This window comes from Sinocyclocheilus rhinocerous, unplaced genomic scaffold, assembly GCF_001515625.1.
Source record: "Sinocyclocheilus rhinocerous isolate Xijiao unplaced genomic scaffold, SAMN03320098_v1.1 scaffold1141, whole genome shotgun sequence".
Classification (NCBI taxonomy): domain Eukaryota; kingdom Metazoa; phylum Chordata; class Actinopteri; order Cypriniformes; family Cyprinidae; genus Sinocyclocheilus; species Sinocyclocheilus rhinocerous.
Window position 1 is genome coordinate 407,858 of NW_015653550.1, and position 13,575 is coordinate 421,432.

At 39.3% G+C, this 13,575-nt stretch overlaps 1 protein-coding gene across 1 annotated transcript in view; it reads right to left on the reverse strand.

The window, feature by feature from the left end:
• The window catches only part of LOC107716493 (TBC1 domain family member 22B-like), a 102,441-nt gene that overhangs the window by 51,247 nt on the left and 37,619 nt on the right, over positions 1–13,575 (reverse strand). The window lies entirely within an intron of this gene.

A 13,575-nucleotide genomic window follows, 5' to 3' on the forward strand; every position in this document is an offset into this window, starting at 1 on the left:
CTAAATTCCTTTACAACAGAATTAAATCTGTGGCTAGGTTTACACTAGTGCATTTTCGTTTTAAAACACATAACTTTTGCTATGATTACGCCTCTCATTTACGCCGGCATTTTCAACATTCGAAAATGGAGACTTTCGAAAACGCTGCAGACCCCGATTTAGTTTGAAAACTCTGGGGTTGTGTTTCAGTGTAAACGGACCAAAACTGAGAATTTTGAAAGTGATGGCGTGGCTGCCCACATTCGCTCTGCGTATCCTTGACGACCGTGTAAACAATAACGTCATGCTCATTGTTGTACCTGCATGAATGGTCATGTGACATGCGTTTTCGGTTGTGTAGTGTGGACACTCAGAGATCGATTCCGAAATGCAGTGAAAACGCCAGCATAGACGAAGATCGTTTTCATTTTAAAAATGCCGGTTTAAAACGAAAACGCACTAGTGTAAACAGGGCCTGAGTCTGATTTTGTGACAATATTTGCTTATCATGTTTCGGTTTATAGTTAGTTCCATTGTTACTGGTTACAAGTTAACAACACTGTTACTTGTCAGGAGTTGTTTAGAGTTATGATAACGGTAATAAGAGTTTGAGCTTACAATAACAGTTATTTAAGTTTACGCTATTTAAGTTTACACCAATGTCATAAATGTGTAATAAGTAACATTGCCATAACTTCAAACTCACAATGAACAACACTGTCATAAACTTGTGACTTTTAATGCGTATCACTGGAATACATCATGTAAAGTAACTGGCGTAAACTAGTAATAATTATTAGATGTTTAGGACAGTTACTCTCTATAAATCTTCATAATGAAGCAGCGTTACTCTGTTTTAAAAATGTTACTTATGAATTCAAAAATTATATTACTGTAACTGCAATATAATTTTTGTCTAATGGGTTAAAGTTATTTGGTGTAAAGTTGTTATTTATACTGCAACAATCAGTAGGTAAGAGTAATGGATAGACACTATCTTGAAACTGGCACAGTGAACACACCCCATACATATGCATATGTATGCACAAATACATGCACCACCGCCCATCCGCACTGGGAAAGAAATTGTGTGCTAGCAGAGCTCAACTGCGTGTTGGGAATAGTGATCCTATAATTAAGTGATAATATTCATCAAGGTCCTGTGGCCCACAGTGCCGCTTAATTACCACATTCATTTCAGCCTACGTTAAAAGACCCTTCTTGACCAGACAGCTACTTAATAGACCCCCACCCACCTCTATCACTCCCCAAGCCTCAGTGGGATTCCTTCTGCGCTCCCGCAGGAGGAAACTTAGCCTAGCTATATTGGCCATAGAAACGGAGCACACGTTCAGCTGTCGAGAGCCAGCGTAAAACAAGCAGTGGGTTAGGGATGATAAATTGGGTGGTTTGCTAAGCTAAGATTGTCAGGCATGGATATAATCAACAGAAGCTGAAGACATTCACAGCAATAAAACGGCTGATGTGAAGGAGGTATGCGTACAAAGAAAATAACAGACGGAGTATGCATGTATGCGCTGTACGCAAGAGGGACATTCAGCCGTAAACAAGTCCAACGATACCTGCTGTGAAATCACCTCCCTAAACCAAACTGTGTGAGAAGATGTAGCATATGACAGAGCAATTTCATAACTTGGAAGGTCATATAAATGTGTGTAGGACAGACCACAGCCAAAAAAATAAACAAAACAAAACAAAAAACAAACACACACACAGCAAGTTTTAGGATAGCCTTGCACTTTTGCGTTCAACCTTCACTGTCTACATTTGTATTCTCTCGAACTCATTTACTGGAATGCATGGCTAGACAGAAGCTGCTCCTAATTTTTAGATGACATTTAACATTAAAATTACTGTCATAATGACCATGAAAATGGATAACTTCATTGGACAAATGGAGAGATGACAGTGTGAGTGACAATAATGGTGACACCTTATCAAGCGGTCTGAGTTATATCATACCTAATGGGGACACCTTCATACGAACTCTTGAAGCCTAAGTACATTTAGTGACAAAAGAGATCTGTAATTGTATAGAGACTACATTAAAATGGCTAGCTAGCCTTTTTCTTTGCATCAAATTGCACTGATATCAGTATTATCTCGAAGGCTTTTTACTCCAATAACTTTTCACTGGATCAACCTCTAAGTGGCTCTTTGAGGGTTCCAAAATTTGTCAAGAGGTAATGATTGTAGGAGAGTTAATTATACACTTTGGACAATCACCTAATTGCTTGCCAAATATCATGGTCCTCTGTGTCTTGGCAACCCCAACAAGTGCAAATACCCTGGCCTGAACAAAGAGAAGGATTTTTGCAATCAGTCTTCAACTTGCAAAGGTGGACAGACAGATATTCTGCCCTATGTGAGTAGGTCTATGGCTCCATCTTTGATGAGACTTCAGAGAGGCAGGATGCTTTAATGTAGCCTGGGAGCAGCTGAGGCGGCAAACACCCGCGAGGGGAGAGAAGTCATTAACCGATAAACAATTTCAGCTGTCCTTCAGGCTCAGATGTGCAGCCTCGGCGCTCCAGAGGTGCCTTAGATGAATACATGAATAGCTGGATCCCGACCATTAAAACCAGCCGCCTCCTCTTCGCCGTGACCTCGAAACAGGACTTTAAAAGGGCAGCACAATGAGGCGGCACTGAAACAGATGGGGTGTCGGTAGCCGAGTCCATGCTTGGCCTACTTTCACAGGTCTACACCTAATCTTCAGCTGGAGCACTGACCCTGGAGGATGCTTGTGGCTCAGTGAACATTAACGCTCTATGCCGGGCTAATCTATCTCTGCAGGAGTCCCTGAGAGTTAGGGCAAAGTGGCCAGGCAGTGGGGAAAGGGGTGAAAGTCATGATTCGAGATGCAGTCACAATCAGGTCTGATCTTAGAACATATTACAAGGGCATCTCGTGGGCAAAATCTTGGCTCCAACCCCTGCATACCTACCAAGTGCTAAGTGCATGTTAAACCTGACTCAGAAACAACACTCCATTGGGATGCTGAACCAAACCCGGCACTATTAGATTAATTTAGTTTCTTGACTAATATACAATACACATAAACTGATGACAATGTTACGTCCAAGAGACATTTCTTTGAAAGGTTCAACAAGTGAAATGGAAAATTACCAGTAAAAATAACTTAAATTTCGATCTGTTCATCATCCAAAGCTGTTCTAAAGCTTTAGAAAACAGTTGCACACTGGACAGGAAGCATCATGCCACATCATGTCAGTAAAGGACAGGTAGTTCACATTAAGAAATACAATTAAGATTGTATTTTCACAAGTTTCTTGATGATTCACCAGACTGGATGCTTTTTATGGTTTTCCTTGTGGAACATGAGGAATTTGATATATCCCTATTACATGTCTGTTGTTTAATATACACAAGGAGTAGTACTCGGTCAAATCAAATGGTGTTTGCAGAGCTGCCCTGCAAGACACTGCAGAAAAAGAAACCCAGCAACGCCACTTTTGGATGTATTTCCGTCCTAGTGTATGTTAACAGGCAAAGCTGACTCCCAACAACACTTCAATTGGATACAGGGCGTAAAGAGATCTCCAGTTTAATTTTGTTGTTTCTTCATTGCTTTAACTCTGTGCAATTCCCCTGGAGACAACATCTGATAAGAAATCCATTGGATAGCAAGAGCTAAACAAGTTAAATGCCTCTTTCTCTCGCTCCTTGTATGTCATGTTCTGGCGACACATGGATGCAATGCAATTACCTCCGAGGCAGAAAGAGTGGGTCAGTCTTAAGCATGTATTAAGCCTGCCCAGAGACCTTCGTAATTACATCTGCATTATTAAAGCACCCGTGCTTTAATGAAGTGCAGGTGCTCTTACACACTGGACCCTGGGAGCTGTAAACAATCCGGTTTCCACAGCAATATCAATAACCAGCTTTGAACCGAGCTGAAGAGATTCTATAATCTTGAAAAGAAGAACTAGGAAGGGTTTGACTTGCACCTCTATAACATGCTGTGACAGGAAGAGCTCTGATGATACAAGCAGGTGCCAAATTTCCCGCTCGATGCGCCTTAGAAAGCATCCTCTTTTTCAGGGATTTGTTTAAAGCTTTGGCTGGGGAACAAGTTGAAGCTTTGTGGCGTCCTTTTTTACTCAATCCATCTTTGATCTGGTAAAGTGACTGGAGCTTCCCAGCTGAAGCTTTTTTGGACTATGTTATACTCTCCAAAACGTCCATCACTCACCTTCAGTAGATTACTAATCTCCCTTTGACACTACCCACAAAGGGACTGATTTCTCCGCTGAGTGAAAAAGAATAAAGGCAAAAAAGGTGATCCGAGATCAACAGAAGAAGATGGTGACTTTTTTTCTAAATATGTGAGAATAAATAGCTGTAAATCTGAGTAGATTAATACCAGCCCTTTGATAAGAACTTGTGGAAAGATCTGCTTGATGCAAACAACAAGCCTGCTGAAAGGATTTGGAGCTGTGATGACGACCCATGATAACCAGAGCACATAATAAGAGCTCAGCTTTGTGTTATTCATGGAGAGAAAAGGGCTTTTACACTCTCTCTGTGGCTGCTGATGCCTTTCCATTTGTCTAAGCAGCCCTCTTTTCCGCTCTCAATCGCTTCTGCTCTTCCAGGCGAAGCTGGGTCAGAAATAACTCACCAATGCAGAATATGAACATCCAGGATCATGAGCTTATATTCTGAACCTTTCAATGACTGCATTCACTGCTTCCCTAGTTCACTCTATGAAATCGACCATAGTCTTCTTTTCTATGTCAGTCACAGGGGCTTAGAAGAATAGTTCACTCAAAAAATAAGAAAAATCTGCAATTGTTTACTTCAACCTTGTGTTGCCGCAAACTCATGTTTCTCCTTCCCCTGTGGAATACAGAAGGGCAATTTGAAGACTATTCACCATAACAGTCAAACTCCAAAATGGATAAAAACGACACCATGTAAGTAGACTATAGGTCCCATGAGCTATATTCAAACTATTCTGAAGACATACAATTACTCTAAAGATCTCATATCACATTGTCCATTAAACACATTTGAATTGGTGCAGGACATTTTCAGTTACAAGACACTCAAGAACCAAAGACATTTTAGCATTAATGATGTCAAGTCTGGTGCAGTGCACCAAGCTGAAAAGAATGTAGATAAGATTTAAGAGCTTTTGCAGATGGAATGATTGGTGAATGATTGACAGAAGTATCATGTTTGGTTGCTTAACATCTGTTGTCTTTCTTCCATTCATTTCATGGCATAGCCTTTACATTATCTTGATAGACAAGAAAAGACACTTGAGACAGTGCATTTGTACAATGTGCATCACTCATGTTATCGTGGCCAGGGGCTGATGGATTTCTCTTTTAAAGGTATGGTTCATGAGTTTAGTACTTTGCATGTGCACGCTTAGAGAGGAGTTAATGAGGGAGGTTATGTGGCAGGAAGAATATGAGCGACAGGCTGCACTATCAGACATCTGACTGAGGGGCTCAGTGAGCTGCGACGGAGGCATATACGGCTGTCAGTAAAAGAGGGACAGGAGAGAGCGGCAGCCAAGCAGAAAACTCAAGCTTTTCCTGCTGCCACTTCCTCAAGAGTGGCTGATTGAATATAATTGGCAGGGGGGCAGGAGGATAACACAGCCTCCTAAAACAAAAGAGCGGCCCCTGCTGCAGCCCTCATGCAACACTGATACACACGTGGAATAAAACAGCGCTACTCGGTGCACACGGTCGCACACAGCCTCCTAAAACAAAAGAGCGGCCCCTGCTGCAGCCCTCATGCAACACTGATACACACGTGGAATAAAACAGCGCTACTCTTGCACGCGGTCGCCGTATTTGCTCCGAGTCACATTATCCCTCTTGTGCTGAGCCAAAATATGAGACAATAGCCCTCTCTTGCTTAAACAACAGTTCAGAAAATAGCCTGACTGTGTACAGGGCCGTGTCGGCCCAGGGGGAAACGAGTAAAATTACACGCTGGCCCAGTACTGTGTTCTTCACAGAGAGAGAAAAGAGTGTGAAAAAGACACATCTGAGTGTCTCAAGAGCGCTGCTGAGATGGTATTGGTTGTAGTATCTCTGGTCTCAGCATGCAAAAGTGAAGGACATCTCAAACCCTTTGCTCTGAGAGGAGCCCATCCGATAAGGATGAAAGTGGATCACTTCATCTGTATTCTCCGACAACCCCTAGGGTCTGCCGGAAAATGTACAAAAAAAAACCATAGGACGCATTTCCGGCAAGAGCTCTGACATCCAGCATAGACACTTCAAAGATCATGTGTTGAAAGCTGGAACTTGACTTGGCATGAGTGTCAAAGATCAAGCATTAATCAGTGCTAACTGTGTAAGAGATGGAAGAATAGGCTGGCAGGCAACTGTCTGAGCATGTGTCGATGCAATCCGCAGCTCCGCACTTCCAGTCAATAAACTGTTCCGACGAAGCAGGGGACCAATTGGCCAAATCAAATTGTTAAGGCCTCAGGCCCCATTTTCTTTAGTGTGTGCCACCACTGCATGCAAATATTTATCTGATTATCAGAAAATCGTAAGCTCCACTGGCAATTAATTTGTCCTGGCTGTTTAAGCACGTTCCAGGGTGGGGGAAATAACAGATGAGAGAGATAATAAATGGATAGATTACCTACAGGCCTGATCTCGGGTAAATACAACAGGGACTGTTTACCTCCAGTCTTTGTTGCTTATGCAACACACCGAATGCCATAGGTTTTAATACAACAAGGGGTCTCCTAGTGGAAACTGGGACAGAATACAACAACATTTGCTTCTCTTTAGTAAATTAATGATTAACAATTCCCTTTCTCCCTTCTTTAACCAATTTCACACGTTCCATTTCAGTATTTGACACCAACCCCCAAGAGCTGCAAGGTGCAAAATGGTCACAAATGGTTCCATTTCTTTTTCTTTTAAGTTGGCATACAGAGAGAAAAAAAGAGGAGAGAGAGAAAGGGGGGAAAGCAAGAGAGGGAAAAATAGGCTAAATAAGCAAGAGGTTCATTAATATCACTGAAGGTGCATTATACTGACAAAGGGCCTCATGAGGCACCTATTTATTTAGGAAATTAATAAAAGCGAGCATTTGCCCCAGTGTAAATGCCACTTTCTGTCCACAGCAGCAGTACTGAGCACGCCCCATTCCCCCTCCGCTGTTCCTCTGACCTTGGTTCTAATTGCACGGCAGATCCCCGGGAGATCGTGTTCCCCCTAATGGTTTATAAACAATTTTAAAGGGGCTCCACTTCTCTACAACCTTAATTAGTTTATGGTCCTCTGGCTCACACCCCTAAACCCCCTCCTATCCCACCGCTGACAGAGGAACCAGTAGGGGGTCTAATAGTGGTGTATTAACCTTACCGAGTGGGACAATTTACGGACTACTGCACTTGTTTAACTTCTCCCCAGTAAACTATACATAATAAAGTGAGTGGTGCAATTTTAAATAAGTCAAAAAACAATCTCAAGAGGCACACTATTTACAATGTCACGTGCACAGTATATTTATTTATTGAGTACTGTATTTTCAAAAATAGCAACATTTATAAACTATATAACATAACAAAGGTGTAAAATCTTTGAACATGATCAGAAAATGAGGATCATTGTTTTATTACAGAAATGGGTAACACTTTAGTACAGGGACAAATTCTCACTATTAACTAGTTGCTTATTAGCATGCCTATTATTAATATACTGGCTGATTATAAGTACTTATAAAGCACATATTCCGATTTTTGAGACAATTGTCATAGTTAACGGTTTGTTAATAGCGAGAATTAGACCTTAAAATAAAGTGTGACCCATAAATGTTCTGGTGACAGTAAAATATGTGTTTGTATCAGAACCAATCATGCAAAATAAAAGCTCTGTTGAATGTGTAATATCAAGTATTCAGTAAATCATGTTGATTAGAACTTAGTGCAAAGGTCATTGAGAAATACAGTATATGTGCTAACATTGTTTATAGCACTTACACTCACCTGTTTTCAAATGTGATTATATTTTATCAATAATTTGGCAAAGAGACTGCACATAAGATCAACAAATATTTTTATAGAAGGACATTCAGCAAGAGTTTAGCAGCAGATGCTTGAGGCTCACATGGGGCAAAGTGTGAAATGTCTGCAGGGTGGAAACAAAGTAACGTGAATGGAGCAGTTTGCAGCATATCACACATGAGACAACCGAGTAAAGGGTAATTATAAAAGTTTGTTACAATTGTCCTTTGGGAGTCTACGTCCAATACTTTTCAAGGAGACTAGTATTATGATAAAGTAATGCGAAATAAAAACGATTTCAGTTTGAATAGGTCATTTTCAGGCCTTAAAATGGGGTTAGGGTCAACATGTAGTGCTTCAAGTACACTTTGCTTACACTTCTGATTTGGGATTAGAACTACAATCAGTTGATCTCCCATATATTTAACCACTAGGTCACATCAACTGATGCACATGCAATAATTTTTGTTGTTCTGCAATTAAAAATATTTCCGTAGTTCTCCAAGTCAGCATGTGAGATAAAAGTATACAAAGAGTAAAAAGAAAAACCACCTGGGCTTAACAGATGGCTGATATGAGGCAGTTTTGATCAGAAGTTTTATTCTGGTGAGCATGCTTTTTATACGTGTGAGCAGTATAAAAAAAAAATGAAACAGCTGGAAGCCCTTGGGTTTAAAGATAGATGGACGAACAGTGTGGTTCAAGAAGCCCAGTAAAGAGAGGCACTGATCAGAGAAAAAAGGAAGAGCAAAGACGAGCGAGGTATCGGCAGCGCCAACTGTGAAACAGATCACAGCAGAGCTGTATGCATGAGCTCAATAATCTGCCTCCATCACACTCTCAAGCCTGTAGATATAAACGCACCTATCTGCCCCTCTCAAGCATTTTCTGTGGGTCCCCATCACCTCTTATCTGGCTTATGCCTCTTATTTGGCTTATCTCCATCATGCAATGGGCTTTTCCAGAAATATATACATTCTTCTCACCAACCCACTTTCACTACACATGAAGTATTTGTGTATTTGTATTTATACACAGAGAGAGAGATAGAGAGAGAGAGAGAGAGAGAGAGAGAGAGAGAGATCTTTATTTGTTAAATTAATTTGTTAAAGTTAACAGCATTAGTAGTTGTTTTGGGTTTGGCATATAATGTATTAAGCAATAAAGCAATAAGCCATGAAAGGCCACACTCTGTGACCACACTTTAATTCTATATTAATTTAATTCTATATTAATGTGCCAAGATACTACAAACCAGTTAGGCTAATGAACTTTAAGTTCTGGCCCGTTGACTTGATTGACAAGCAGCAGAAAGTGCTACAATTCTGAACTGCGCTACTTGCTAGATACAAATCATATTGCTTAGTTCACAGTATTAAAGGAATAGTTTTAAAAAAGAAAATTTTCTCATTCTCATATCTTTCAAAACTAGCATAATTTTGTAAAACTTTAAAAAACTTTTTTTTTTGTGCATATAAGATCAACGCGGTTCAAAATAACAATGGTCCCCAATGATTCTTATTATATGGGTGCAAAATAATAACAACAATAAATAAACTCTCTCTCTCTCATATGTGCATATTCATGTAACAGCAGGTTTTTCAAATAAATGCTGTACTTTTGAACAAAGGAATTCTGAGGGGGAAAAAAATCAGCTTTGCCATCACAAAAATAAAGTATATTTTAAAATAAATTTAAATAGAAAGCACTCAGAGAAAATTTAGCTGGCTGTGATTTGACCAAAGATTATGTTGTAAAATTATGATACTGTACTGCTAGAAACATAATATACACTTGCTTTGTAAATAAAAGTTCAACACAGCTAATATGCACTCTTAAGGTACTAATATGCACTCTTAAGGGGTAAATAAAGTATAAAGGTATACATTTTTTCAAAAGTACCACCCCAGTGACAACTTTTGTACCTTTTTCTTTTCTTTAGAGTGTATCAATGGTATATAAATTATGCCTTTAATCACTCAAACACTGGACCCAGACCAAGCAATCTGTCCAACAAGTTGTAGTCTGACATATGGCCTCCAGTGTCAAAGCACGGCTGTTGTGCCAGCATGTGTGTCAGCACAGAAACACAGCCAACCTGCACAAGATCCGCTACGTTCAAGTGAGCATCTGGTAACAGTAAGATGATCTTAGATTAGAGTTTCTGTATATTAAAGCATATGAGGGGAGTATGAGCGAGTGGTCACTGCGTCTTATAACAGCTGTCTCTCTGCCAGTGTTTTCCCTTGAGTCCTGCTGTCATCTGTCATACACTGGCTTTAAAGCTGAAGTGTGTCATTTCTGCACCACCAGCGTCACCAAACGGAACTGAAAAAATAATGATTGCTTTCAAACAGTTTTCTTGAACACTCCTAATCTGTCATTCGTTAGGCAAAATGCTCAACTCGCGCCATTGGTTGAGTGTCCAAAAATGTATGACTCAAAATAATCTGAAAAATGTAGTTGTTGTTAGTTAGTTAGGCCCTATTTACACTAGTGCGTTTTCGTTTTAAAATGAAAACGATCCTCGTCTACACTGGCGTTTTCACTACGTTTCAGAAACGATCTTTGTCCACACTACACAACCGAAAATGCATGTCGCATGACCATTCATGCATGTACAACCATAGATATGTACAGGTAGATTCCCTATTATTTAGATGGTGGATGCGTACTTGGAGCGGTCAAATGGGGAATCAACCTATACATATCTATGGGTACAACAATGAGCATTATGTTATTGTTTACACGGTCGTCAAGGATACGCAGAGCGAATGTGGGCAGCCACGCCATTGTTTTCAAAATTCTCCATTTTGGTTCGTTTACACTGAAATGCAACCCCGGAGTTTTGAAACTAAAACGGGGTCTGCGGCATTTTCGAAAGTCTTGGTTTTCGAGGGTGGAAAACGCAGGAGTAGTGTAAACGACAGGAGTAACCGTAGCAAAAGTGATGCATTTTAAAACGAAAATGCACTAGTGTAAACGCAGCCTCAGTTTATTTATTCCATGCTATTAAATGACTGGGAACCGTAACTTGCAAAAGCCCCAAAAAATGCATCATAAACTCATAATCACAGGCAGTATTTTAATAGTATTTCCGTAGTATTTTAATATTGGGAATTAACAAATAAACAAACAAATGAATAATTAAATAAATAAACTTCAAAAAGTAACAACTTTCTCTTTCCAAAAGCAGTTTCCCAGAAGTGGGTTTATCTTTCAAATTTCATTGGCGCAATGGTTTCCAAAACATCACTGCGCCCAAAGCTCCACAGTCGGAAGGTCATGTGTCGACTATTAACCTCTACACAACACACTAAACACCTCAGCGTTTCCAAGAAAAAAATATCGTCTTATATTCGGGACAATACGGTATAAAGTGTAACCAAACTTACCTGAAGACTGTTCTCAAATAAATTCATATAAAACCATCAAACTAAAAGCTAACTATACTATACTCGTAGTAAAAAAAAATATTAAAAAAAAGGATTTCTGCCCAAAAAGGAAAAACATTGGTTTTTGAGGGGTGTCTCAACCCAAATAATAAGCCTATCTATCTATCTATCTATCTATCTAATAGATAGTGTGGGCAGCCACGCCATTGTTTTCAAAATTCTCCATTTTGGTTCGTTTACACTGAAATGCAACCCCGGAGTTTTGAAACTAAAACGGGGTCTGCGGCATTTTCGAAAGTCTTGGTTTTCGAGGGTGGAAAACGCAGGAGTAGTGTAAACGACAGGAGTAACCGTAGCAAAAGTGATGCATTTTAAAACGAAAATGCACTAGTGTAAACGCAGCCTCAGTTTATTTATTCCATGCTATTAAATGACTGGGAACCGTAACTTGCAAAAGCCCCAAAAAATGCATCATAAACTCATAATCACAGGCAGTATTTTAATAGTATTTCCGTAGTATTTTAATATTGGGAATTAACAAATAAACAAACAAATGAATAATTAAATAAATAAACTTCAAAAAGTAACAACTTTCTCTTTCCAAAAGCAGTTTCCCAGAAGTGGGTTTATCTTTCAAATTTCATTGGCGCAATGGTTTCCAAAACATCACTGCGCCCAAAGCTCCACAGTCGGAAGGTCATGTGTCGACTATTAACCTCTACACAACACACTAAACACCTCAGCGTTCACCGTGAGAGGAGAGTAAATTACGTTCTTGCTGACAGGAAGTCTCAGATCTACTCCGTCTCCGACAGGCTTCATCTCCTTCCCTACACCATGACTGACTAGAGTCCAAAGGTCTCCTCCTTCAGCTGCTGCTCAGTGTGTGTGTTTACACATCAGCTGTCCTCGTTAATTTCCTACACTTGGAGACGGCGAGTATCACGGTTTGGTGTTTCGCGAGAGATGCAGTTCAATTTAAGTCATTCTTGAGAGAGGCTCCAGACTTTTAAAAATTGCTGGGAGCCTGTGGCTTCTAAAGTGAGTTTGTTTTAATATTATATAATTTTTACTGTGTGTAATAAATAAACCTCGTTCTGTTTTTTTAAAGAATATTTATATCTGTCCAAAATAGAATAAAAGCTAAATGTTGTGCTGATTATGGTTCCAAAGTTTGTACACCATAAGTCAGCATTCTACCATCTCCAACATTCACATATGATTGTCAAATGTTGTCCCCTGTTTTCATTCACATTCAATTTATTAACCTAATAATACTTATTAATGCCTTTTAAATTCTTCTAAAAAAATGAATGGAATCAGCAGTGGAAATAGTTGGTAACACAAAGCCTTTATGTATAATGCTTTATAAGGTATTCACAATGTATGTTGTAGGGCTGGGCAAAAAATCAAATGCGATTTTCATGCGAATTTTGTCAGTAAAGCGATTCATTGCCAATTTTGAACGCGATTTTGTGTAGCTTGTCAGTGAACTACAGCTCTGTGTAGTAAATGCCGCTCCATCTGAAAGCACGTGCTGGAGATTTACTACTAATCACCAGAAGCGGCTTTAGTGACGAGATGCGCATGAAAATCGCATTCGATTTTTTTGCACAGCCCTAGTATGTTGTAATGCCTTACATATTTTCATAAATAACTGTAACCAAAGTTAAAATGCATTACAATATTTGAAGGTTTGTTTTAATGAATTATACTCTCTAAAGGTGAAACAATGAATACATAAGTATTATAACTGTGGTTACATTTATTCATGAGATCATACAATGCATTATGAGGTACATTACAAGGAATAGTCCATATATTAAAAATACTTAATGCACTATATACCGTATTGGCCCGAATATAAGACGACCCTGATTATAAGACGACCCCCCTTTTTCCAGATGTACCTTTTGGAAAAAGGCTTTTTAAAAACCAAATCTTGTTTTTTCTCAGTAAAACACATTTTGTCTTCAATTATTTTCATATTGCATATTTTTCCTATTTTAATTTTTGTTTTGAAAGTATGGTAAAAACTGGTAAAATGTACCAACAATCACATTTTAAAAAATATACACTTCTTGATATACCATAAAAAAAACAAAAAACAGGTAGCCCATCTGAATTAGGACATTTAGGCAATCCATCTAATAGTAGCCTGCCAAAATC